Source organism: Rhineura floridana, chromosome 5 (genome assembly GCF_030035675.1).
Source record: "Rhineura floridana isolate rRhiFlo1 chromosome 5, rRhiFlo1.hap2, whole genome shotgun sequence".
Taxonomy (NCBI): domain Eukaryota; kingdom Metazoa; phylum Chordata; class Lepidosauria; order Squamata; family Rhineuridae; genus Rhineura; species Rhineura floridana.
This window is the reverse complement of record NC_084484.1, coordinates 142,075,864-142,100,151: the sequence shown is the minus strand read 5'-3', so window position 1 is coordinate 142,100,151 and position 24,288 is coordinate 142,075,864.

The window sequence follows — 24,288 nt, the reverse complement described above, 5'->3', positions numbered from 1 at the left end:
TAAAACACAATTGTCTGCATATCTTAAATTATTGATATTTCTCCCTCCAGTTTTCACACCTCCTTCATCTTGGTCCAATCCCGCTTTCCATATGATATGTTCTGTGTATAGATTAAATAAATAGGGTGATAAAATACACCCCAGTCTCACACCCTCCCCGATTGGGAACCAATCGGTTTCTCCATATTCTGTCCTTACAGTAGCCTCTTGTCCATGGTATAGGTTGCGCATCTGGACAATCAGATGCTGTGGCACCCCCATTTCTTTTAAAGCATTCCATAGTTTTTCATGATCTACACAATCAAAGGTTTTGCTGTAATCTATAAAGCACAGGGTAATTTCCTTCTGAAATTCCTTGTTCCGTTCCATTATCCAACGTATGTTTGCGATATGATCTCTGGTGCCTCTTCCCTTTCTAAATCCAGCTTGGACGTCTGGCATTTCTCACTTCATATATGGTAAGAGCCTTTGCTGTAGAAGCTTGAGCATTACTTTACTTGCATGGGATATTAAGGCAATAGTTTGATAATTACTGTGTTCCCTCGGATCCCCTTTTTTTGGGATCCCAGGAATTGGGATGTATATTGAACACTTCCAGTCTGTGGGCCATTGTTTAGTTTTTCCATATTTGTTGACAAATTTTTGTCAAAATGTGGACAGGTTCAGTCTCAGTAACCTTTAGCAACTCTACTGGTATGCCATCTGTTCCTGGTGATTTGTTTCTTCTAAGTATTTTAAGAGCAGCTTTCACCTCACATTCTAAAATTTCTGGTTCTTCATGATTGAATCTGTCATCCTTGCATCTGTTTTATAGAGTTCTTCGGTGTATTGCTTCCATCTTCCTTTTATTTCATCTCGGTCAGTCACTGTGTTCTGTTGATTATTCGACATCCCTACCCCTGGTTTAAATTTCCCTTTAATTTCTCTAATCTTTTGGAACAGGGCTCTTGTTCTACCTTTTTTGTTGTCCTCTTCTATTTCTATACAATAACTATTGTAATAGTTCTTTGTCCCTATGTACTAGTCGCTGTATTGGTTACCAGTTTTATATCAACACTTTGTAATGTGTGTGTGTGTGTTGTGTGCGTGTGCACATGTGTACACACACACACACACATTTTGGAGGATATTATACATCCACCTATACACTTGGAACCACCAAAAGCCAGAAGGACAAGACAGAACCAGCTTAAGGGACCAAAAGGAGATAAAAGATATAACTACAGTGCATCCCTCAAGCCATAGGATCCTGGCATCCTTATGTTATCACCATCTCTCAACCCTTGTGCAGGGAAGGGGATTCTCTAGCCCTGAGGTTTTGTTAGGGCTCCAGCTCCCATCAGCCCCAGACAGCAAGGGCAGAGCTATTGGGAACTAGAATCCAGAAACATCTGGAGGGCTACAGGTTCCACACCCTCCCCAAGGGTCTGTTTTCTAAGAAGAATCTGTTGCAAGATGAGGAGGGGTCAGCCATGGAAAGAGGTGGCAATTCTTAGTTTAGAGAACTACTGATAAAATCTTGCCAACCCTGGTAAGCAATTCAGCATCCTTAGTATTTTAGTTATAATTTTCCACTTTTGAGCAAAGTACCAGTGCAGTTATATATTTATTGGTAGTATGGATCTGTGACACACTAGCATTCTTGTTTGTGTGTTCTAGTATCTCTTAGTTCAGACTTGTCATAGGGATGGGCAAATACACCAATTTTGATTTCCCTCAGTTTCTCATTTTTCCAGTCATAAGTTATTCTTCACATTCCTACATAAGTATGAATTTTTGAAAAAAGTCCTGATGAAGATTCAGCAGAATTGTAGTGCAAATTTCTCTAGATTATACATATTTTTGCAAAGTAATTTACCCTAGTATGATGCATGTTTGTATGTTATTTCACTATTTTATGCATTTCTACCCTAGTATATGCTTTTTTGTACATATTACTTTGCCTGAGTACTGCATTGCAAAATTCAAAGATGTGCTAATTTCAAAGGGTATCTGTGTTTCTGTTCACATACTGTTTCAGAAAGTTCACCTATTATTAAAAATGATCCTGCTTCATCCTTTATGATTCGCTTGGTTTTACTCTACCCTAGGCTATGTACTCTAGCAGTCATGACTTACCTGGGCCTACCAAGAACACTGTCCAAGGACACCTCTGTAGGTCCTCTAGCATTCCTAAATTCACTGGAAGCCATAGTGATCCTCTGGTGCGGATTTAAGACCTAATCCCATTTACATTAATGATGTGATTAGCATAGCAATCACACCATGGGTTTAAAAAAATTAAACACCAGGAGTGGAAGGTGTGACTATTATTAACACCACAGATCACAAGGAGGTGTGGTTTAAGCCTTACTTCCCAGCCATGATCTTTGTAAAAATTATACACATAGGACAATTAGCATTGGGGGGAGGGAGGCTCCAGCTGGTGCCAGTGGGAGCCCCCACTCCAATGCTAAGTGCTGTGAGGGAAATTTTATCAAGATCATTGTTGGGGAGGGAAGGCTTAAATTTCCCCATGTGCTAATGATTATAATTCCCACCCCCAGCCCCTGACCTGGTATCTAATTTTTTTTAAAATGATTTGATTGCTTATCTTATTAATATATAATTATGCCCTTAAATAAATGTGTGGCTCTCTCAGTGTGGTCAATGGCTGGAGGCAAACTCTGTATTTGCTCAGCCAGTAAAATCCACCCCGCATTCCACTACTGATTTTGATTGCAGCCACACAGTTTCTTAGAAATTAGGGGAGGGGAAGATGAAAAGCTACTTTATGAACTTTTTTTTTATATAAAAAGAATACTAATTTCAGAGTGAAACAGATTTGTATTTCTTGAAATCAGAACTTGAAGGGAAAGGAGAAAAGAAGGAAGTATACACCCTTGGGAGGAAGAACTCCTAAGACATAGAGAGGGATGGTGGAATGGTGGATGGAGGGATGGTCACCCTCTAAGGTGACCTACTGATGAGGGCCTACCCCACTTTGAGCATTCCCCTGTGTATTTCATAGTTTCAGTAGACAAACTACCCCAACAGGTGATCTTGACCATATTAGAATAACAGAATAGTAGAGTTGGAAGGGGCCTATAAGGCCATCGAGTCCAACCCTCTGCTCAATGCAGGAATTCAACTTAAAGCATCCCTGACAGGTGCCTGCCCAGCTGCCTCTTGAACGCCTCTAGTGTTAGAGAGTCCACCGTCTCCGTAGGTAATTGGTTTCATTGTTGCACTGCTCTAACAGTTAGAAGGTTTTTCCTGATGTTCAGCCAAAATCTGGCTTCCTGTAAACTGAGCCCATTATTCCATGTCCTGTACTCTGGGATGATCGCGAAGAGATCCAGAAAAAGTGCATTTTTTAAAAAAGATTGATTAGATTTACACTGTTCTGCAAAATCCTTTTTGCAAAGTAGCACATGGTATAATGTAGTTAAGATTCCAAGTGTTCTTCCATTCTTTCTTCCAAGTCTTCTGCCTTGTCCTTTTTTGTCACCACATGGCCAAAAAGATGAATGGGTTGTGCGCTGCTTCAAATATTGTCTTGTTAGCTTAGATGACCAACACCACCATGTGATGAGGCATTTTGTTTCTTCAGGTTTCTCCCTTGTGGACTTTAAGCTTCACCATGTGGTCATAAGAACTCATGAGCTACATTGGATCTGATTAAAGGGATATCTAGTCCAGCAACCTGTTTTCCACAGTGACCTTTGGCAGGCCCACAAGCAAGACATAAGGGCAATAGCTCTCTCCTGTTGTTGTTTCCTTAGTGAGTTGCATTCAGAGGGATGCTGATGATGCTCCTGGAGGTTTCATACAACCATCATCATACTAGTAGCCATTAGTAGCCTTTTTCTCCATGAATCTGTCTAATACCCTTTTAAACTCATCCAAGTTGGTTGCCATCATGACATTTTGTGATATCAAATTCCACAGCTTAACTGTGCACCATGTGAAGTACTTCCTTTTCTCTGTCCTGAATCTCTCACCATTCAGCTTCACTGGATGACCCCAAGTTTTAATATTATGAGAAAAAAATAAAACCTTATCTCTGTCTCTACATCACACATCATTTTCTAAACTTCTTGTCATGCCCTCTACTTGGCTGCCTTTTTTCTAAACTAAAAAGCCCTGTGTTATAAATGCTTTTTGCAGATGGTGGTGGGGCTACTCCAGCCCACCAATCATTTTAGTTGCCCTATTTATTGCAGCTCTACAGTATTCTTTTTTAACGTGCAACAACCAGAACTGAACAAAGTACACCAAGTGTGATTACACAACAGATTTGTATATAAAGATTCTGAACTTATTCTTTTAAATATTCTATCTCATTCTGACTTGGGCCGAAACAGTAGATGAGCTGCAATTAAACTCTCCCTAACTACGCAAAATTGAAAAAAAATGTAAGAAACCCTACTCTAGAGGAGAGAACAGTGTGAGGCTAAACATTCAGGAAATGCTGTAGTGAACTCTACTGTGCATATATACAGCCACAAAAGTGACTGTATACTATAGCCGGCATGGATTGTTTGCATTCCGCAATATTAAATTGAAAATACACCAATGCCATTCTGATGCTTCCCATAAGCTCATTTCAAAACAAAACAGTCCAAAACTTACAGTCCTGAATGCAGAAACGCTTGCTTGACAACCCTCTAAATTTTCATGGTGATACCCAAAAGTCAGAGAGAATTGAGAGTTCAAAGTGTAAAAAGAGAAATCCCAGACCCTTTTGGACTTTTTTCTGTCAAAGTTCTCATAATCTGTTGAAATTAATTAAAAATCAGCCATGTTCACACAGTATGTATAATCCTATTACTGACCTTGCCACATACTCTGACCTTCATCTTCTGCAGTTTAAAAATTAAATTATGTTCACCGCCCAGAGAGCTATTGCTAGTCGGGCGGTATATAAATTTAATAAATAAATAAATAAATAAAAAATAAATAAAAAAATGCCTGGCCGATTTTTAATTAATTTAAGAAATTTAGCATTGAAGTTAATGCTAAGCCCCGGTATGATCAGTAAGAACCAACTCTCCATATTCTAAAAGTCAGACTCACAGCTGCTTTGCTTAGCTAATCAGGTGGACACCCACATCAGACCTTTATTTCACTTTAGACGGTCATGCCTTCCCCCAAAGAATCCTGGGAAGTGTAGTTTGTGAAGGATGCTGAGAGGAGACTTCTCCTGATAGCGCTCCAGTGGCCAGAATGGTTTAACAGTCAGCAGCTCTAACTGAAGCTCTGTGAGGGGAACAGGGCATCTCTTAGCAACTCTCAGCACCCTTCACAAACTACACTTCCCAGGATTCTTTGGGGGAAGCCATGACCATCTAAAGTGAAATAAAGGTCTGGTGTGGATATGGCCAGGGGCAGCTTTGGTTTAAATTTGGGTGGGAGGCTGCATGCACCTGCTGTAGAATAAAAAGGTGGGGGAAACCCTGAAAAGCAATGATACTGTTCACAATGTTTTCCTTTTGGAAAGGAGAGGGGCTTCCCCTCTGCCAAGTGCCCACCCATCCAATCTCCTCCTCTTTCCTCCCCTCTCTCTTCCTGCCCTCCTCCTCCTCTCCTCCCTGCCCCTCCCCCAGGTCAGTTGCACCTATCCTAAACATGATTGCACAGGAGTAAATTCCATTGAACTCAAAAAGCATGCCAATGGTGAGCCTCAGCTAACCCAGAAGGGACAGGGAGGGGGGAGGTATGAGTTTCAGGCACCTCCGCTGCCAGAAGAAGCAGAGTTGGGAGTCGTTGAGTCTGAGCAGGACCTTGAGGGATGGGGTCAGCCTGCACTCCAGCCAGTTCCCATGGGTAGTGCACTCTCCGAGGAACCGAGCGCGCCGCCCCCAGCTGATGCAGAGGACTTTTTTGGGGAAGCTCCAGAGAGTGCCAGATCCTCCCTTGCCAAGCAGTTCCCAGGAGGATACCAGTGTGGCACAGCCCCCTGACCTCAAGCCCGTTGCTCAGCAGGAGGTGTCTTCCGATGAGCCGTTGGAAATATGCCCCCTGTCCCCTCGCTCCCACCGCCGCGAGAAACGGACAGGGCAAAGACAGGAATTATGAAGGAGTCAGAGATTACGTTCAAAAACGTTCCCTACTTAAGCTTGCCGCTCACAGTGGGAAGTCGTTGAGTCAACTTCCTTCACACGCTGCAGAGCATGTCTAGAGTATAGTTAGGGATTCTAGTGAGTTAGCGCAGGGTTTTCTATGAAGCGCAATGCCTTTGATGTATCTATTACTCTAATAAAACGAGATTTACTTGCACCCACGCTTCAGCCTCGTCCTTCCGGCTCTGGATGGGACAGCCAATTATCAAACCTGCCCTCCTCTCCTCCTTCCTCTTGCCCCTTCCTTTCCCCTTCCTTTGCCTCTCCCTCCCCATCCCCTTCTAATCCCCTCCTTCCCTCTCCCTCCCCTTTCCCCCTCCTCCTCCCCCATGGTCAGTTTCACCTATCTTAAGCATGATTGCACAGGAGTAAATCCCATTGAACTCAATAAGCATGCAAATGATCAAACCTGCCCTCTCCTCCTCCTCCCTCCCATCACCTCCCTTTGCCCCTGCCCTCTCCCACCCGTCACCCCTCCCCCTCCCCTTCCATTATCCTCCTTCCCCCTCACTCCTTCTGCTCCCTTCTCCCCTCTTCCTCCTTCCCTCTACTCTCCCCTCCCCTCCTCCTCCCCCATGGTCAATTTTACCTATCCTAACCATGATTGTATGGGAATAAATCCCATTGAACTCAATAAAAGCATGCAAATGACCAGACCTGCCTCTCCTCTCCCTTCCTCCTCCCTTCCTCCTCCCTTCTTCCTCCCCTCCACTCTTTCTTCTTCCTCCTCCCCTGCCCATTCCCTCCCTCCCTTCCCCCATGGTCAGTTTTACCTATCTTAAGCATGATTGCATGGGAGTAAATCCCACTGAACTCAATAAGCATGCAAATGATCAATCCATTCTCAGCAAACTTCCACAGGATCCCATTTCTTACCTCCTGGATTAAAAAGCAGAGAAATTAAGAATGTACCTATAGCCAACAGATATTTCCATCAAACTTTAAAAAGCAAGGAAATTGGGCAGCTATAGTGAATGAATGTACCAGGGGAGCAGGAGACCTCACCTCCTCTCTAAGATATTATACTGCTGTACACATTTGTCAAAATGCAAACACAATGTGGGTTGGTCTTTCACAGTCCAATCCACTTCATTCTTAAACCGCAAGGTTTTTTGCCTATTAGTGAATATGTTTTAGTTCAATTCCCTTGTAGCTCAGAAGGCTGTACATTACATTGGCAGTGCAATGTTTCATAGTGGTGCTCCAAAGGTGTATAAAAGAGCTCAGAAATTATGGGAGGCCAGTTAAGGGATAAAAGACTCCTTGCAGAGATTCATGAAATCCTGTCTTGCTTAATAACGTCTTTGGTCCTCCACCCTCCAGCAATTAAAATATAACTTGGCTTTTTCAGTTTGTCACCTTCTCTGCAGGTAGTATCTCTCACTCTCATTCAAACAAGAACAGAAACTTAATTCCTAGAAATATATGCAATAAACACAAAATAGATCAAGAAAAAAAAATCAGTTCCCTCCCCCTTCCGTTCCAGCTCCCTTGTGTAGCTCCTGATGGAGCCTGTGTTCAGCCAGGCCAGCAGCTCCCAAGCAGCAAGTAGATGCCATGGAGCTTCCTGCCGGTTCCTCCGCTGCCACCGTCTCTCACTCCTGCCAGCTACTCCTGATTTAGATTGCTCTGCCTATGTGTGAGGATTAAGGTAGGGAGGTTTTAACACAGATGGATCTATTGGGTATCATCCTAATTATCATTAAGATTCATTGAGATTTTAAGAAAATACAATATTAAAATCAGTTAAAACAATTTACAATCCAAATAATAGAGTGGGTCTTAAATACATATCTCAGGTTTCAAAGGCCTACACCTATTTACAGATGAAAGGAAAGATTTTATTAAAGAAAATATCACAATAGTTGCCATTGCTGCAAAAGGATAAGGAGTGATAGTCATTTACATATTTTAGCTTAACCTACCTCACAGGGTTTTTGTGGGGATTAAATAAAGAGGGAAGAACTATGTATACCATCTTGAGTTCCTTCAAGAAAAGGTGGGATATAAATTTAAAAAATAAAAAATAATGATAATATAACAGCTTGGATAGGGGGAAAAAATCTGATCTTGCATTTCAAAATTTCAAAATGAGCAAGTAACCACACAAAATTCCTATCTTTTCCCCTATTTGTACATTTTGATCTTTATATTTTTCTCTTTCCAACCTTACAAGGTAATCTCTACCCACACAATCACTCTATTAATATTTTTCTTAGACTGCCTCCCTATATTTTATTTTTATAAAAACGAATTGGATTTCTAAGCTCTTCTTTCATTTTTTTTCTTTGCCCAAGTCTTTGATGTTAATTGTCTACCATGCTGGAGCACTCCTTAGCTGATTAAGTCCAAGAGGCTTCCCTGGTTTTGTTGACCCATGAATGGGGACCTCTCCAATGCTCACTGGAGTGCAGTATCGTTACCCCTCCTTACCCCCCCCCAATTTGACTTGATGGACTAATCCCACTGTATAAAGAAAAGTGGTGTGGAAGGGGAAACTGAAGCAGCATGAATTGGAGGGTGGGGGCAGAGGGACAAGGATATCCAGCAAATGCTCAACTGCTCTTGCTTAAAATAACACAATTTATTTAGGCAGGTCAAAACACACAAAGGCTATGAGAGGCTGCTACTGAGGTCCAATATTTATATCATCGGACCTTATTCATGTTTTGTAAGAGACTAGAATGGTGTTTTTTTTTTTTTTACTAAACTCAGAAAAGTAGTATGCTCTTTCAACCCCTCCTCCCAACCCATAATCCTCAGAGATCTGGGACACATGCTTTTTGTCTCTTCTTCTTCCTACCAAACCATACTAACATTTGTACACAGAAAAGTTTTGATCTTCCTATTCTAGTCTTGGCCCATACTTTTCTAGTCTGATGTATAATACAGTTATAGATACGAAAGAATGTGCCTGAAGGTAGGACCTGAGCGCACAGCACTGTTCCCACATACAATTCCCAGCAAATGGTATTCAGAGACATACAGCTGTGACAGTGGAAGCAAAACATAAGAAGAGCCTGCTGGATCACGGCAATGGCCCATCTAGTCTGGCCTCCTGTTCTCACAGTGGCCAACTAGATGTCTATGGGAAGCCCAAAAGCAGGAACTGAGTGCAACAGCAGTCTCGCCACCTGTGATTCCCAGAAACTGGCATTCAGGGGCACAATGGAGACAGAATGCAGCCATTGTGGCTAGTAGCCATTGATTGCCTTATCCTCTATGAATTTGTCTAATCTTCTTTTAAAGCCATCCTCCGTTTCAAGCTGGCTCTTCAAATGGACCTTCTTCCTTTACCCTCCACTGGATTTCACTGGGTAGTTAAATGTCAGACTGCCCTTTAAAATCCACCACTGAATGCTTTGGGCAACAGGGAGGGCAAACCAAAGCTCAGGTAGACTTCAACCAGAGTCCAAACTCTTAAAATGTATTTTCATTTTACAGAGTTAGCTTTATTTCTTATGCTCTTCTTAGTGTAGTTCAAATCTCCATAGCTATTTCTCCATCCAGCATTCTACTCACTCTGCTCCCATACCATCACAGATAATAATGGATGCCATTGCTTATTTGTAACAGTTCCTAAGTGCTTCTACACCACTCCTGATCCCCATTGCCTAATCCCCTTCAGCCCTACCCTGTAATTCCACTGACATGTTACCACTACCTTTCAGTACCAGTACCATAAATGCCTTTCATTCCTGAACCAGAACCAAACCAAGGTGTCCCAGGGTGCTTCCAGACTGTTGCTATCTTCTGGAGGGATTGAATTATATACAAGCAAATTTAAGTTGTGCAGTTAAAGATTTCAAGCTCTTGGGTCGGGATGGGGGAGAAATTTGATTTAGTTCACACTTAAAGGCAAATCTACCTAATTTGCACTTCCTGAAACAAGCCAACCCTCAAAAAAATTCACACTTCTCTGAATTTTGCAATGTAATTCTCCAGCCAAATAATGCACAAAAATGCAAACAAATCAGAAGGAATGTTCAATAAACAGCCAACATTATCTAACCTTCCTGAAACTTTGTGGAAACAAATCAGGATGAATGCTTAATAAAGAGATCAGCTGGAACTGACCCCGTTATCAGCAGATGTGCTGCTGCTAGTCTGATAGGGATCCTATCTTCCTTTGTACTTGATCACCGCGTAGTTTTAATTTCAGTAGGTGTTGCTTTTCTCATGCCCGCATGACAAACTGCACTTGTCAAAATTCTCTCTACCACGCAACCACTAAAGGTTAAAGGAGCCCCCGTCCTCTTTGGCATTTGGTGTCTTGCCACCAACCACATCATACAAACATGTCAAATTGAGTGTGGGTGATTTTGTAATTTTGACAGTTGCTCCATTAATAGTTTAACTTTTGGTGTTAAGGCTGTGGTCATCAAACTACTTAACTCCACTGACCTCTTTGGGACTATTTAGAGTAAAGTGGTTTGAATATTGCAGTTTAAATCACTTTTCCTACTGATTGGTGGCCAAACTTATTTTCCACATTTGATGATGTGTAACCTTTTGCACATTCTTAGCTGCAAGCTAAAAAGGGGGGGGAATCTGGACATGCACTTCACTCCCATGGCCTGCAGTAAATTACATTCAATATGCTAAGTAAGCAAAATCTAGTTTTGTTTATATGCCACCCTTCAGATCGATCCACAATTTCTGTCCCATAAAGAACAGTGCACTGTCTAATGTTTCCTATTTATTCCTAATTTTTTTGTGTGAATAGTGTTTCAGTGAGATTTCTAGTAAATGTAACAACAAACAAGTAAAACAACAAAGTACAATAAATATGATATAGAGTGACATATACATTTTTATATAAAAATCCCCTCTAGGATGCACACCTTAATGTGGTGGGGGGGTTGAGAGTGTTGAAGAAGCTAAGAGCAATGCCATCCAGAGTCTAGACCAAGAGGTTAGACTCCTAGCAGGGGCACCCATGGCGGAATGGTCAAAGCTGAGACACCAGACTAAGATGCATCCAAAGTCAGAGGAAGGCAATGGTAAACCACCTCTGAATATCTCTTACCACGAAAACCCTATGAACAGAGTATTTATTTTTTAGGGTCGCCATAAGCCGTAGTCAACTTGGAGGCACATAACAACAAGAAAATATAAAATGGAAAAAGAGTACATTCAGCAACAGAAGCTTTATATATATAAAATAGAAATATCAGAAAGCAGAATAACAGAATTAAAAAGCAGGGTACATATCCCACCATAAGGAAGTTAATGATGAGGGTGGTCTCACTTTTGCCCCATCTCTGATAGCATAACATGAAAAGGGACACCATATTGGAGTAAATTTATCGGAGGATGTCTCTCCCCAAGCTTTTTTTCGCTCTTGAGTTAACTTTTCATCTAGTGCAAGTTGCGAAAGTCTAGTAAACCAAATGTTATCAATAAATGTTCTGCCCCCTTCCAATTTTTGGATATTTCAAGCCTCACTGCAAGTGGGAATCTGGATAGGAGAACATCTGGGTTTTAGGAACAATGGAACCCCCTTTAAGGAAAAGAAGCACCAAGGCCAGATCCGGGATAATTGTAGCTTTAAGAACTTTACTAGCAATTTGAAAAACATCACAATTACAATAGTTATTGTATAGAAATAGAAGAGGATAACAAAAAAGGAGAACAAGAGCCCTGTTCCAAAAGATTAGAGAAATTAAAGGGAAATTTAAACCATGAGTAGGGATGTTGAATAATCAACAGGGGAACACACTGACTGACTGAGATGAAATAAAAGGAAGATGGAAGCAATACACTGAAGAACTCTATAAAAGAGATGCCAGGATGACAGATTCATTCATGCAGGAACCATATGAGGAAGAACCAGAAATTCTAGAATGTGAAGTGAAAGCTGCTCTGAAAATACTTGGAAGAAACAAATCACCAGGAACAGATGGCATACCAATAGAGTTGTTACAAGCTACTGAGATGGAATCTGTCCAAATTTTGACAAAAACTTGTCAAGAAATATGGAAAACAAAAATATGGCTCACAGACTGGAAGCGTTCCATATACATCCCAATTCCAAAGAAAGGGGATCCCAGGAATGCAGTAATTATTGAACTATTGCCTTAATATCCCATGCAAGTAAAGTAATGCTCAAGATTCTACAACAAAGGCTCTTACCATATATGGAGAGAGAAATGTCAGATGTCCAAGCTGTATTTAGAAAGGGAAGAGGCACCAGAGATCATATTGCAAACATACATTGGATAATGGAACGGACCAAGGAATTTCAGAAGAAAATCACCCTGTGCTTTATAGATTACAGCAAAGCCTTTGACTGTGTAGATGATGGAAAACTATGAAATGCTTTAAAAGAAATGGGGGTGCCACAGCATGTGATTGTCCTGATGCGCAACCTATACTCTGGACAAGAGGCTACTGTAAGGACAGACTATCGGAAAGGGTGTGAGACAGGGGTGCATTTTATCATCCTATTTATTTAATCTATATGCAGAATATATTGTACGGAAAGCAGGATTGAACAAAGATGAAGGAGATGTGAAAATTGGAGGGAGAAATATAAATAATTTAAGATATGCAGATGATACCATACTACTAGCAGAAACCAGTAATGATTTGAAACAAATGCTGATGAAAGTTAAAAGCACAAAAGCAGGACTACAGCTGAACGTCAAAAAGATTAAAGTAATGACAACAGAAGATTTATGTAACTTTAAAGTTGACAACGATGACATTGAACTTGTCAAGGATTTTCAATACCTTGGCACAGTCATTAACCAAAATGGATACAACAGTCAAGAAATCAGAAGAAGGCTGGGACTGGGGAGGGCAGCTGTGAGAGAACTAGAAAAGGTCCTCAAATGCAAAGATGTATCACTGAACACCAAAGTCAGGATCATTCAGACCATGGTATTCCCGATCACTATGTATGGATGTGAAAGTTGGACAGTGGAAAAGGCGGATAAGAGAAAAATCAACTCATTTGAAATATGGTGCTGGAGGAGAGCTTTGCACATACCATGGACTGCAAAAAAGACAAATTCGGTGTTAGAACAAATTAAACCAGAACTATCACTAGAAGCTAAAATGATGAAACCGAGGTTATCGTACGTTGGACACATCATGAGAAGACTTGATTAACTAGAAAAGACCATAATGCTGGGAAAAACAGCAGGGAGTAGAAAAAGAAGAAGGCCAAACAAGCAATGGATTGATGCCATAAAATTCCATAAAAGAAGCCACAGACCTGAGCTTACAAGTTCTGATCAGGGTGGTTCATGACAGAAGCTCTTGGAGATCGCCATAAGTCGTAGTCAACTTGAAGGCACATAACAACAACAACAAAGGGAGTAATCGTGTTGATGGGCATTTCACTTCCGAAGTAACTTCCATTGAAATCCAAAGTATACTTAGACCAAAATGAATCATTTGAGCTAGTTGTTTCATCTACGATGCTTCGTAATATAGTTGCAGATTTGGCATGCCAAAACCTCCCTTATTACTTCAGTGATACAGAACTGCTTTACTTAAGCATGAACGTATCCCCAATTTAAAAAAACCCAGCTCTTATAATAGTTTGTGAAAAATGCATGTTTTCCCCCAGCAATCCTTCTAATGGTCCCACATCCAACAGTATGTATTAGAAATGGAAAATGGACTGCCTTCAAGTCGATCCTGACTTATGGCTACCCTATGAATAGGGTGTTCGTGGTAAACGGTATTCACAGGGGGTTTACCATTGCCTCCCTCTGAGGCTAGCCCTCCCCAGATGGCTAGGGCCTGCTCAGCTTGCCACAGCTGCACAAGCCAGCCCCTTCCTTGTCCGCAACTGCCAGCTGGGGGGCAAGTGGGCTTTGGGGCTGTGCAGCTTGCCCATGGCTGCACAGGTGGCAGGGCACATAACTCCTGGGCCACTCACTGTGGGGGCAATCTTTAGCTGTCCCTTGACACCCAGGAGACACAAACAGGGATTTGAACTCACAGACTCTGGACTCCCAGCCAGGCTCTCCTCCCCACTGTGCCAAACCAGCTGTGTTAGTATGTATTAAGTGGTTTGTTAAAATCACTGAAGCCGTGTATTCATTTTCTGTTTTGTATTTGTTCTTCAAAGTCAGCAGAAAGAAATGAGGAGACTTTCTCTAAAGAGACCATTCTCTCTCTCTCTCTCTCTCTCTCTTCTTCCTCTCATTCAATGACACTCACCCTTTTTCTGGCCTCAGGACATTCTGTTGCTGTTGGCACTGCATGGTCTTCTCCTTGGTCCAATTATTCAGTCAAATTTGCCAGATGTTTCAGGGCCAACTGGCTCTCTGAAACAGAAAGAGGCAGACTCCTTTAGATTGAATTGGCAGGCGTTACCATGTTTCCAAACACTGGAAGAAAGAGGGAGAGAGAGAACATTCTAGCTTTGCAGACTAACTTTAGCTGCCACCATTGTGAATACTTTGCCAAGTAAATATAAAAATAACATTTTGTCTTTAGGTAGAGATGACACTCAAAGAATGGTGAGGAGAATGGGAAGGTGAGGAAAACAAAGGACTAAAAGTAATTTGGGGTTCTTTTGAAAACACTGCCATGTTCTCAATAGACTCTGCGTAGAGCCTTCTTGTAAATTTTTGCTCGGCACTACGCTTATTTTCATTAACCAGTTCCAACCAGTACATTTGGAAACAGGCATAAATAGCTTTTTCTCAACAGAAGATTACATTCCAGAGGCTACCTGTTTGCACTTGTATGTCTCCTCTGACATTTTGCATGTGTGTTTGGCTCTGTATATGTATATTGCTTCATGCTCCCCAAGCATTCTCCAAGCGGAAGGAAGTCCAGGACCACTTTACAGGGTGAACTGTCTTTTGGATAAGAGAACACTTGAGAATTACAGTGTCTTTTGTAACAAATGATATATAGGTTACTATATAGGTTAGGCAAGTAGCAACCAAGCAGGCACCTGCAAGCAGTGCTTTCCCCAAAGCTGCAACAGTTCTAAAGCAGTGTAAGGATCCCTGAGAGTCCACTGCTAGCTCTCCAATCAGCCCCCCAAAATTAACAAAATCCCTGCCAGATTGATGTCAACTCCATTCTGGCAGGATGAAGTGTAAGACTTGCCATTGATCAGTTCCTTATAATTCACTATATAGTGCTGGACTACAGAAAAAACTAGAAAAGGGACCATTCTGTATAACAAAGTACATGGTTGTATGAAAAGTGACTGAGATGTGGCAAAGTCACAGGAATGGTGATTTAAAGATATGGATTAAATTATCAGCTCTGCCATTACAACTTGCATACTTCAGGCAAGCCACATATTCCTCTCATCAGTATATTACTAGGATAGGTCCCATCTGCACTACACATTTAAAGCAGTATTATACCACTTTAAACATGGCTTTCCTCAAGGAATCCTGGGAACGATAGCTGTAAAGGGTGCTGAGAGTTGTTAGGAGACCCCTATTCCCCTCACAGAGTTACAATTCCCATAGTGGTTTAAAAATCAATTCCTCTTCCCAGGGAACTCTGGGAATTGTAGTGCTGTGAGTCTCCTAGCAACTTTTAGCATGCTTAACAAACTAAAGTTCGCAGGATTCTTTGGGAGAAATCATGTCTGTTTAAAGTGGTATGATACTCCTTTAAATGTATAGTGCAGATGGAGCTATAGTTTCCCCTTTTCCCATTTACCTGTCATTCCATTAAAATATTATAGCACAGTGTGTCTCCAAGTTGGAGTCTACTAAGGGTGGCTAGGAGATTTATTTATTTACTTATTAGATTTATATCCCACCCTTCCTTTGAGTAGGGAAAAGACAGAGATGGGGAAAAGAGAGGAATTGGCCATCTCTGCAGAGCACTGATTGAAGAAGGTGGGCCCTACAACCTTACTGTCAGCCATCACATAACAGCACTGGAGATGGGAAGGGGGCAACTGGGTTGCAAGTGTGCAACTCGCAGGTGACTAGTGAGTAACACCCAGCACGAGTGTGGGCCACTAAAGCACTGATACGCACTGAATAGGGTTGCCAGGTTCTTGGCCTGAGACTGATCCTGTATCTTTAGGAGAAGAGAAAGCCAGCCAAGTGCAGGTGTTCTTGCAACTCTGTAATGAGAAAAACCACAAGGTGGAATTCTCCCTTCCCCCTGCACAACTTTTAAAGATACAGAAGACCTCTTGGTTGCCAGGCCCAGCCTCCAAGAGGTCTTCTGTATGTTTAAATGTTGTGGAGGGGGAAGGGAGAATTCCACCTTGTGGTATTTCCCATTACAGGTTGCAAGAAAACCTGCACTTGGCTGAATTTTTTCTTCTCTTAAAGATACAGGATCAGTCTCAGGTCATGAACCTGGCAACCCTATACTGATCCCAGTTGCATCTTGACTCTAAAACTAGATAACATCTTTTATGGATATGCCCCTCCCCCTTCACCTCAATTGCTGCTCAGTGACAGTGGCCAATTTTTACCCTCTGCTACATCGGTCTTGGTTTCACCAGTGGTATCTACATAGCATATATAATAAGGTCTTAACTCTCAAAAGGGGCTGAAATGACAATGGTCTTTAATAAAATAAAAAATCCCAAATAATTATAGACACACTCAAAATTATACAAATAGGCTTGAAGAGATTTTAAGTAATCTAGTTCAAACCCTAACGGTTGGTTTGTCTATACTATCTAAGCGCTGTGAAGAGTTTAGGCCACATAAAAGAAGATAAATCAAATTGCAAATTGCAAAATTTGTGAATTTTGAAGCATGGCTGTGTTTTAGTTCTCACATTGTTTCGGACAGTGCAAATTTGATAGATAAAGCTTGAAATGTGAACTGGATTGAATTTCTCACCCATCTCTACTCATGACTCTGTTTTAAGGGATCAGATTAGTTGGTATCATCAATGTTGTGTCTGTGTTGGAATTGCTTTTTAATATATTTTTAAACCTTTTTAAAAAAAAAAACAATGTTTTTAACCTTTTTTAAGATGTCTTCAAAGCTTTTTAAAAAAATGTTTTTAAAGATTTTTTGTTTTAATGTATTGTAAAGTCTGTTTTTATGATGTTTTAAAGTGTTTTTAGTGCTTTTGTTTGCCGCCCTAGGCATCTGCTGGGAAGGAGGGCGGGATATAAATCAAATAATAAATAAATAAATAATCTAAGATATTTAGGATCTGGGCATAGTGAGTTCCACAGGGAGAGAATAGTAATAATCAAGATTCATTACAAGTACATTTGTGGCAAGAAATATATTTTATAAGGCAAGATTGAGATGGCTCTAGTGAAAGCAAGTAAGCCATGCTGTGATACAAAGTAAAAGTCTCCGAAAAGCATGAACCATTCTGAGCTGGAGGGAAATCACTTTTCGATTCTTCCTTGTCTCTCGAGGCCCAAGTGGCCTCGGTGGCACGGAATGCATTTTACCATCTTCGTCTGGTAGCCCAACTACGCCCCTATCTGGACAGGGACGACCTCGCCTCCGTTATTCATGCTCTGGTAACTTCAAGATTGGATTACTGTAATGCGCTCTACGTAGGGCTGCCCTTGAAGACAGTTCGGAAGCTTCAGCTGGTGCAGAACGCGGCTGCCAGACTATTGACGAGGACCAGTCGGTATTCGCATATAACACCTATTCTGGCGCGTCTGCACTGGCTCCCTATTTGCTTCCGGGCGAGATTCAAGGTGCTGGTTTTGACCTATAAAGCCTTACACGGCGTGGGACCTCAATACCTTGTGGAACGCCTCTCTCGCTATGAACCTACCTGTTCACTTCGTTCAGAATCTAAGGCCCTCCTCCGGGTACCAGCTCATCGGGAAGCCCGGAGGGTGGTTACTAGATCTAGGGCCTTTTCTGTGGTGGCCCCTGAGTTGTGGAACAGCCTCCCCGAAGAGGTACGCCTGGCGCCTACACTTCTATCTTTCCGGCGCCAGGTAAAGACCTTTTTATGCTCCCAGGCATTTTAATCTTTTAATTTTCTTAATCTTTCTACTTTTAACATGTATCCTTCTTAATTTGTGTTGTATTTCGTTTTTGTTGTGCTTTCTGTTGTTTGTTTGTACATGTTTTTGTGATTTTTTACTATGATATATTGTATTTTATCTTGTTTGTTCACCGCCCTGAGAGCTATTCTGCTAAGGGCGGTATATAAATTGAAATAATAAATAAATAAATAAATAAGACCCACAGGTAACATTATTACATTAAAATAAGATTATCCACATTTTATCCATTAAAACAGGAATAGGCCCCACACACATTTATTTATTTATTAAATATATATCTCACCCTTCCTCCTATGTGCCATGCTGGCTGGGACTGATGGGAGCTGGAGTCTAATAACATCTGTATCCCTATATTAAAAAGAGATTACCCAGATGTCCTGGTGTTGGGCTGCATTTAGACATGGAGTTTATTGTGTTAGTTTTACTGATTATAATGGTAGCGCTTCTGTCCCAATTTCTAACTTTCCTTTCACACTGCAGTACCTGTTGCATTATGGGACTGTGACTTTTTGACCAACACAACAATGAATGTCACTGGACATGTCACTACTTGCACCTCCTTTCCGCACTTCTGTTGCCTCGTGATTCTTCCATGAAAATGGCAGGAAATAACTATGCTGGTATACCGCCCCAAATTTTGTCACTTTACTCCTGTGTTTTTCTGGGTTAATGGGGTTCCAGATTTTTTTCTGGAAGCAATGAACACAGAGATGAGTGATAAACTTCCACTATATTCTGCTAGATTTCCAGAAGTAATAATAATAATAATAATAATAATAATAATAAATTTTTTATTTGTTAGTCGCCCATCTGTCTGAATTAACAGACACTCTGGGCGACGTACAACAATATAAAATACAATATAAAGCATATACAATCATCAATCACAATATTAACATCAATTCATCTAAAACCATCCTTCAGTTAATACAGTATAAAAACCTAACCCACCCCAGAAATCCCATAGGCCTGCCTGAATAGCCAGGTCTTTAAGGCTCGGCGAAAAGCCATCAGGGAGGAGGTATGTCGGAGGTCAAATGGAAGCAAGTTCCAGAGGGTGGGGGCCACGATCGAAAATGCCCTCTCTCTGGTCCACACCAGCCTAGCTGTTTTCACCAGTGGGACCGAGAGAAGGTCTTGTGAGGCTGATCTTGTTTGGCGGCATATTTGGTGATACTGGAGGCGTTCCTTCAGATAAACTGGGCCGAAACCGTATAGGGCTTTAAAGGTTAATACCAACACCTTGAATTGGGCCCGGTACACAACTGGCAACCAGTGTAGCTCTATCAGCACTGGGGTGACATGATCCCGGTGACGGCTCTGCTTTATCAAGCGTGCCGCCGCATTCTGTACCAGCTGTAGTTTCCGGACCGTCTTCAAGGGTAACCCCACGTAGAGCGCATTACAGTAGTCTAGTCGAGAGGAGACCAGGGCATGTATCACCCATGGGAGCAGATGAATAGGAAGGTAGGGTCGCAGCCTCTATACTAGATGTAATTGGTACCAAGCTGCCCGGCTCACTGCCGCAACCTGAGCCTCCATAGCCAGCTGGGAGTCCAAAATGACCCCAAGGCTGCGGACCTGGTCCTTTAGGGGTAATCTCACCCCATTAAGTACCAAGTCAAAATTTCCCAACCTTCTCTTGTCCCCCACTAGCAATACCTCGGTCTTGTCGGGGTTAAGCTTCAGCCTGTTCTCTCCCATCCATCCACTTACGGACTCCAGGCAATTGGACAAGGTATCCACAGCCAACTCTGGTGAAGATTTAAATGAGAGATAGAGCTGCGTGTCATCCGCATATTGGTGACACTGCAGCCCAAAACTCCTGATGATGGCTCCCAGCGGTTTCATATAGATGTTGAATAGCATGGGGGAGAGGATAGAGCCCTGTGGCACACCACAATTAAGAGGCCAAGGGTCTGAAACCTCATCCCCCAATGCTACCCGTTGATATCTGCCGGAGAGGTAGGAATGGAACCACTGTAAAACAGTGCCTCCTATTCCCAATCCCTCCAGGCGATTTAAAAGGATACCGTGGTCAACGGTATTGAAAGCCACTGAGAGATCCAGGAGGACGAGGAATGTATATTCACCCCTATCCAACGCCCTCTTCATATCATCCACCAGAGCGACCAAGGCTGTTTCAGTTCCATGTCCAGTCCTGAAGCTTTTGCTTCATGTGAAACATCAGATAAAATGCTGAAATTATCAGGTAAGGAAATGTCAGGAAAATGGAATAAACTGCTTTCTGAAAGCAGCCTAGATGAGGTGCCAGTGTCTACATGTCTCATGCTCAAATGTCACTGAGTTCATGGAAACAGACTTTGGGCCTCCATTAGTACCAGGTGGTGGTTAGCACCTGTGACCATTTAGACAATTCTATCCAGATCAGTCTTTTCCAGTGGGTAGGACTAGAGTCTTACAGTGCTATCCTATACATATCTATTCAGAGGTAAGTCCCACTGTGCAATAAGACTTATTCCCAGGTAAATGAGTATAGAATTGCATCTTGAATCTGCTGGTTAATCCAACAATGTCAAAGAGACCATCCTCTCCCTGAGAATCAGCCAAGTCTCCTTCTCCTTCTGTGCAGCACTAGGTCAAAATAAATTGTGGTACCACTGAGCTAAGCTACTGCACTATTTTTGGCAGATATCTTGTACATGAAGCTCACGGGATGACTTTGGGTAAATCACTTTCAGAACATAAGAAGGTGTCATATACCAAGTCAGACTATTGGTCCACCTGGTTCAGCACTGTCTGCTCCAGGAGAGGGGAAATGGTGGCCTGAGGCCTCAGCCTAATTTCAAGTGGGTAGGTGGGAGGCCATGGGAGAGGGGATCCAAAATGTATGATGTGAGGGGAACAGGCTCTCTGCTCATACCTCTGACCAGAGCAATCTGCCTCTCTTCTGGCAACCTACTGGGCAAGGAGGAAAAGAGAGGGAGAAAGAGGGAAGAAGGTGTCTGAAAGAGATGTCCTGCCCTCTTTTGCCTTTGGCTCTGCCCATTACCAGCCTATTGCCATTGACAGGTTCCCCCAAGGAAACGAGGCCCTCAACAGGAAAAAAAAAGGTTCCTATCCCTAGTGTACACTGATTGGCAGCAGCTCTCCAGGGTTACAGCCAAAGGTGTTTCCCAACCCGACCTGGAGCTGCTGGGGATAGAACCTGGAACCCTCTGCATGCAAAACATGTGCTCTGCCACTAGGGATGGAAGTATCTGTCAATTTCATTTCTTGCGGTTTCTCATTTTTTAATCTTACATTCAGTTCTCCACATTTCTGCAGCAATTTGCAATTTTTAAAAACTAATGAAAATTCTTCAGCATTTTGGTGCGAATTTCTCCTAATAAATACATTTTGTATGTAGCTTTGACTAATGTACACATTTTTCAAGCGATTTCTGCTAATACAATCATAGAATCATAGAGTTGGAAGGGGCCTTGTAGACCATCGAGTCCAACCCCCTGCTCACAGCAGGAAATCCACAGCTAGAGCATCTCCCGCAGATAGCTGTCCAGCCTCTGCTTGAAGACATCCAGCGAAGGGGATCCCACCACCTCCCTAGGCAGTCGGTTCCATTGCCGAACTGCCCTTACTGTCAAGAAGTTCCTTCTAATGTCCAATCTGAATCTACGCTCCTGCAACTTAAAACCATTAGACCTAGTCCTACCCTCTGGGGCAGCAGTGAACAAATCTGTACCCTCCTCTATGTGACAGCCCTTCAGGTACTTAAAGAGTGCAATCAGCCTTCTCTTCACCAGACTGAACATGCCAAGTTCCTTCAACCTTTCCTCATAAGACTTGTTCTCCATACCGGCTATCATCCTCGTCGCCCTCTTCTGAACCCGCTCTAACTTGTCTATATCTTTCTTAAAATGAGGAGCCCAGAACTGAACGCAGTATTCCAGATGAGGCCTGACTAATGCAGAATATAGTGGGACTATTACTTCCCTCGACCTGGAAACTATAGCTCTGTTTATGCAGCCCAAAACCGCGTTTGCCTTTTTTGCCGCAGCATCACACTGCTGGGTCATGTTCAACTTGCGATCCACTACAATTCCAAGGTCCTTCTCACACGCACTACTGCTAAGCCCGGTATTTCCCATCCTGTACTCGTGCATTTTGTTTTTGTGGCCTAAATGCAGAATCCTGCATTTGTCTTTATTGAATGTCATTTTATTAATTTCAGCCCAATTTTCTGGTCTATCCAGGTCCCAATGCATATGTTCATTAATTTTTCATTAATATATGCATATTTTCATTAATATATGCATCACAACATTTGGATACATGCATATTATGAAGGATGGCTGTGTTTTGGTTCTCTTTTTGTTTCAGAAAGTACAATTTTGATAGATGTGGTTTTAAGTGCGAACTGAATTGAATTTCTCACCCTATCTGCCACTGAGCTCTTGGAATTAATCAACCCTATTTCACAGGGTTGTTACAAAGCTAAAACACAGCTCGGAGCTCTCCTGCCCTGCTCTACTAGATGTATCTTGGCTGGGTCTGCACAAACCTGAAGACGGTAGCATACTGAGGTAACAGATTGGACTGTACCATTTTGGATTACAGGTGAGGGATTCCACTTTTGGTTGCTGTCCCCATAGCAGTGGTTTCCAAACTTTTTCCCCCACAGACCACTTGATAATTGCAGAGGTTCGTGGTGAACCACTTAATGATTTGTCTGCATATTGTAGTAATTGTAATGTGCTCTGCCAGATGCTAGATTCTTATATATTGTATTTTAGTAGTATTACAATTTGAATTCCATAGAATTCAAATAAAATACACTATAAGAAATAAAAGAAGCAATCACAATACAATTGAAATCAATATAAATATATAACGTGATGGATATACCATCTCCTGTCTACACCCACAAATCCACAGATGCACCACGGACCACCTGAATCAAAGACCACTAGTAGTCCACAGATCAGTTTGGGTACCCCTGCTCCATGATAAACAAAAAACCCCAAACCATCTTTGCAGATAGAGAGCTAGCATATCAGGGAGAGTAGTTCTAGTGTAGAATATTGCTTGCTGTGCTAGCTTTCTGTTTGCACTGAGATTTTAATTTACAGGTGCATTAAAATGTGCCCTTCTATGGCGCAGTCCATTCTGTCACCTCAGCATGATTACTGCCTCACCCTACTGCATGTGCAGACAAGGCCACAGATCAGCAGACTACAGGCAAAACCACACTACAGAAAGGGAGCAGCAAATGTACAGCAACACACACAATGGTAGCCCTGTGTCATACTTTGGAGTTCATTTGCGGCACTCTTGCCAAAAAAGGTTGGGCACCACCAATTTCTTATGTGCATGTTTAGACTGTGCTGTTCTTGCAAACTAACTAGCTGTAGGCAAGTTTCCACAAAGATATATATGATGAGCTTTTCCTACTGACTTTAGCTTCTTTCCCTTTCTTCAAATTACCTGTCAGTTTGCTTCTTTTCTATGTCTTTACTTCAAGTAACAGCAAATGAAATCATTTTTCCCCTAAGCACAAACTTACAATGCCAAAAATTTCCTCCCTCCAAACAGCTAGATGTTTTTTGTTTGCTTTACAAATGCTTTACTAATAGTTTAAACCCACTTGCTCTGGTTTAACTAAATTAAAGTTGGAATGTCTTACTACAAAAAAACAAAGCATTGCCTGTTAACAATATGGTTAAAGGAGCATTCTTGTTGTCCACAGAATATTTGTTTGAGAGCAGGTGGTTTAAATGACAAAATGACAGAACATACCATATTCTGCAAAAATGATTGCTTTTTCTTTTACTGGGGAGACTGGAACAACATACACATTGCAAAATCAATGTTTGGTGCTAAAAGCATCTGCTCTTAATTTATTTAAAAGAAATGAAACCCTTGACTTTGAAAATCTCAGAGAAAATAATTTTACTCTCTTTTCAACGATACTCCATGTATGTGTACTGAGGCTAAGGAACACGAGGGGGGTAAGAGAAACTGTGGAAAGGGCCTAATTAAAAAGGAAAACTTTCTTTCAGCCCCATTTTCCCCAGGTTTCTTATCATCTGCTTCCTTCCAGGGAGCACATAACAAAGCTGTGTCCTCCTCCCGAGTTGTAAAATAACAAGTTTTCTGTTATTGCTGAACTGAGGAGGTCTGGCGTCCTGTGAAGCACGCAGGGCAGCCTAATTAGGCCCATCCTTAATGAGCACTCCTGAGTCGGGTAGATTTCTTTAAAAAGAAAGTGTG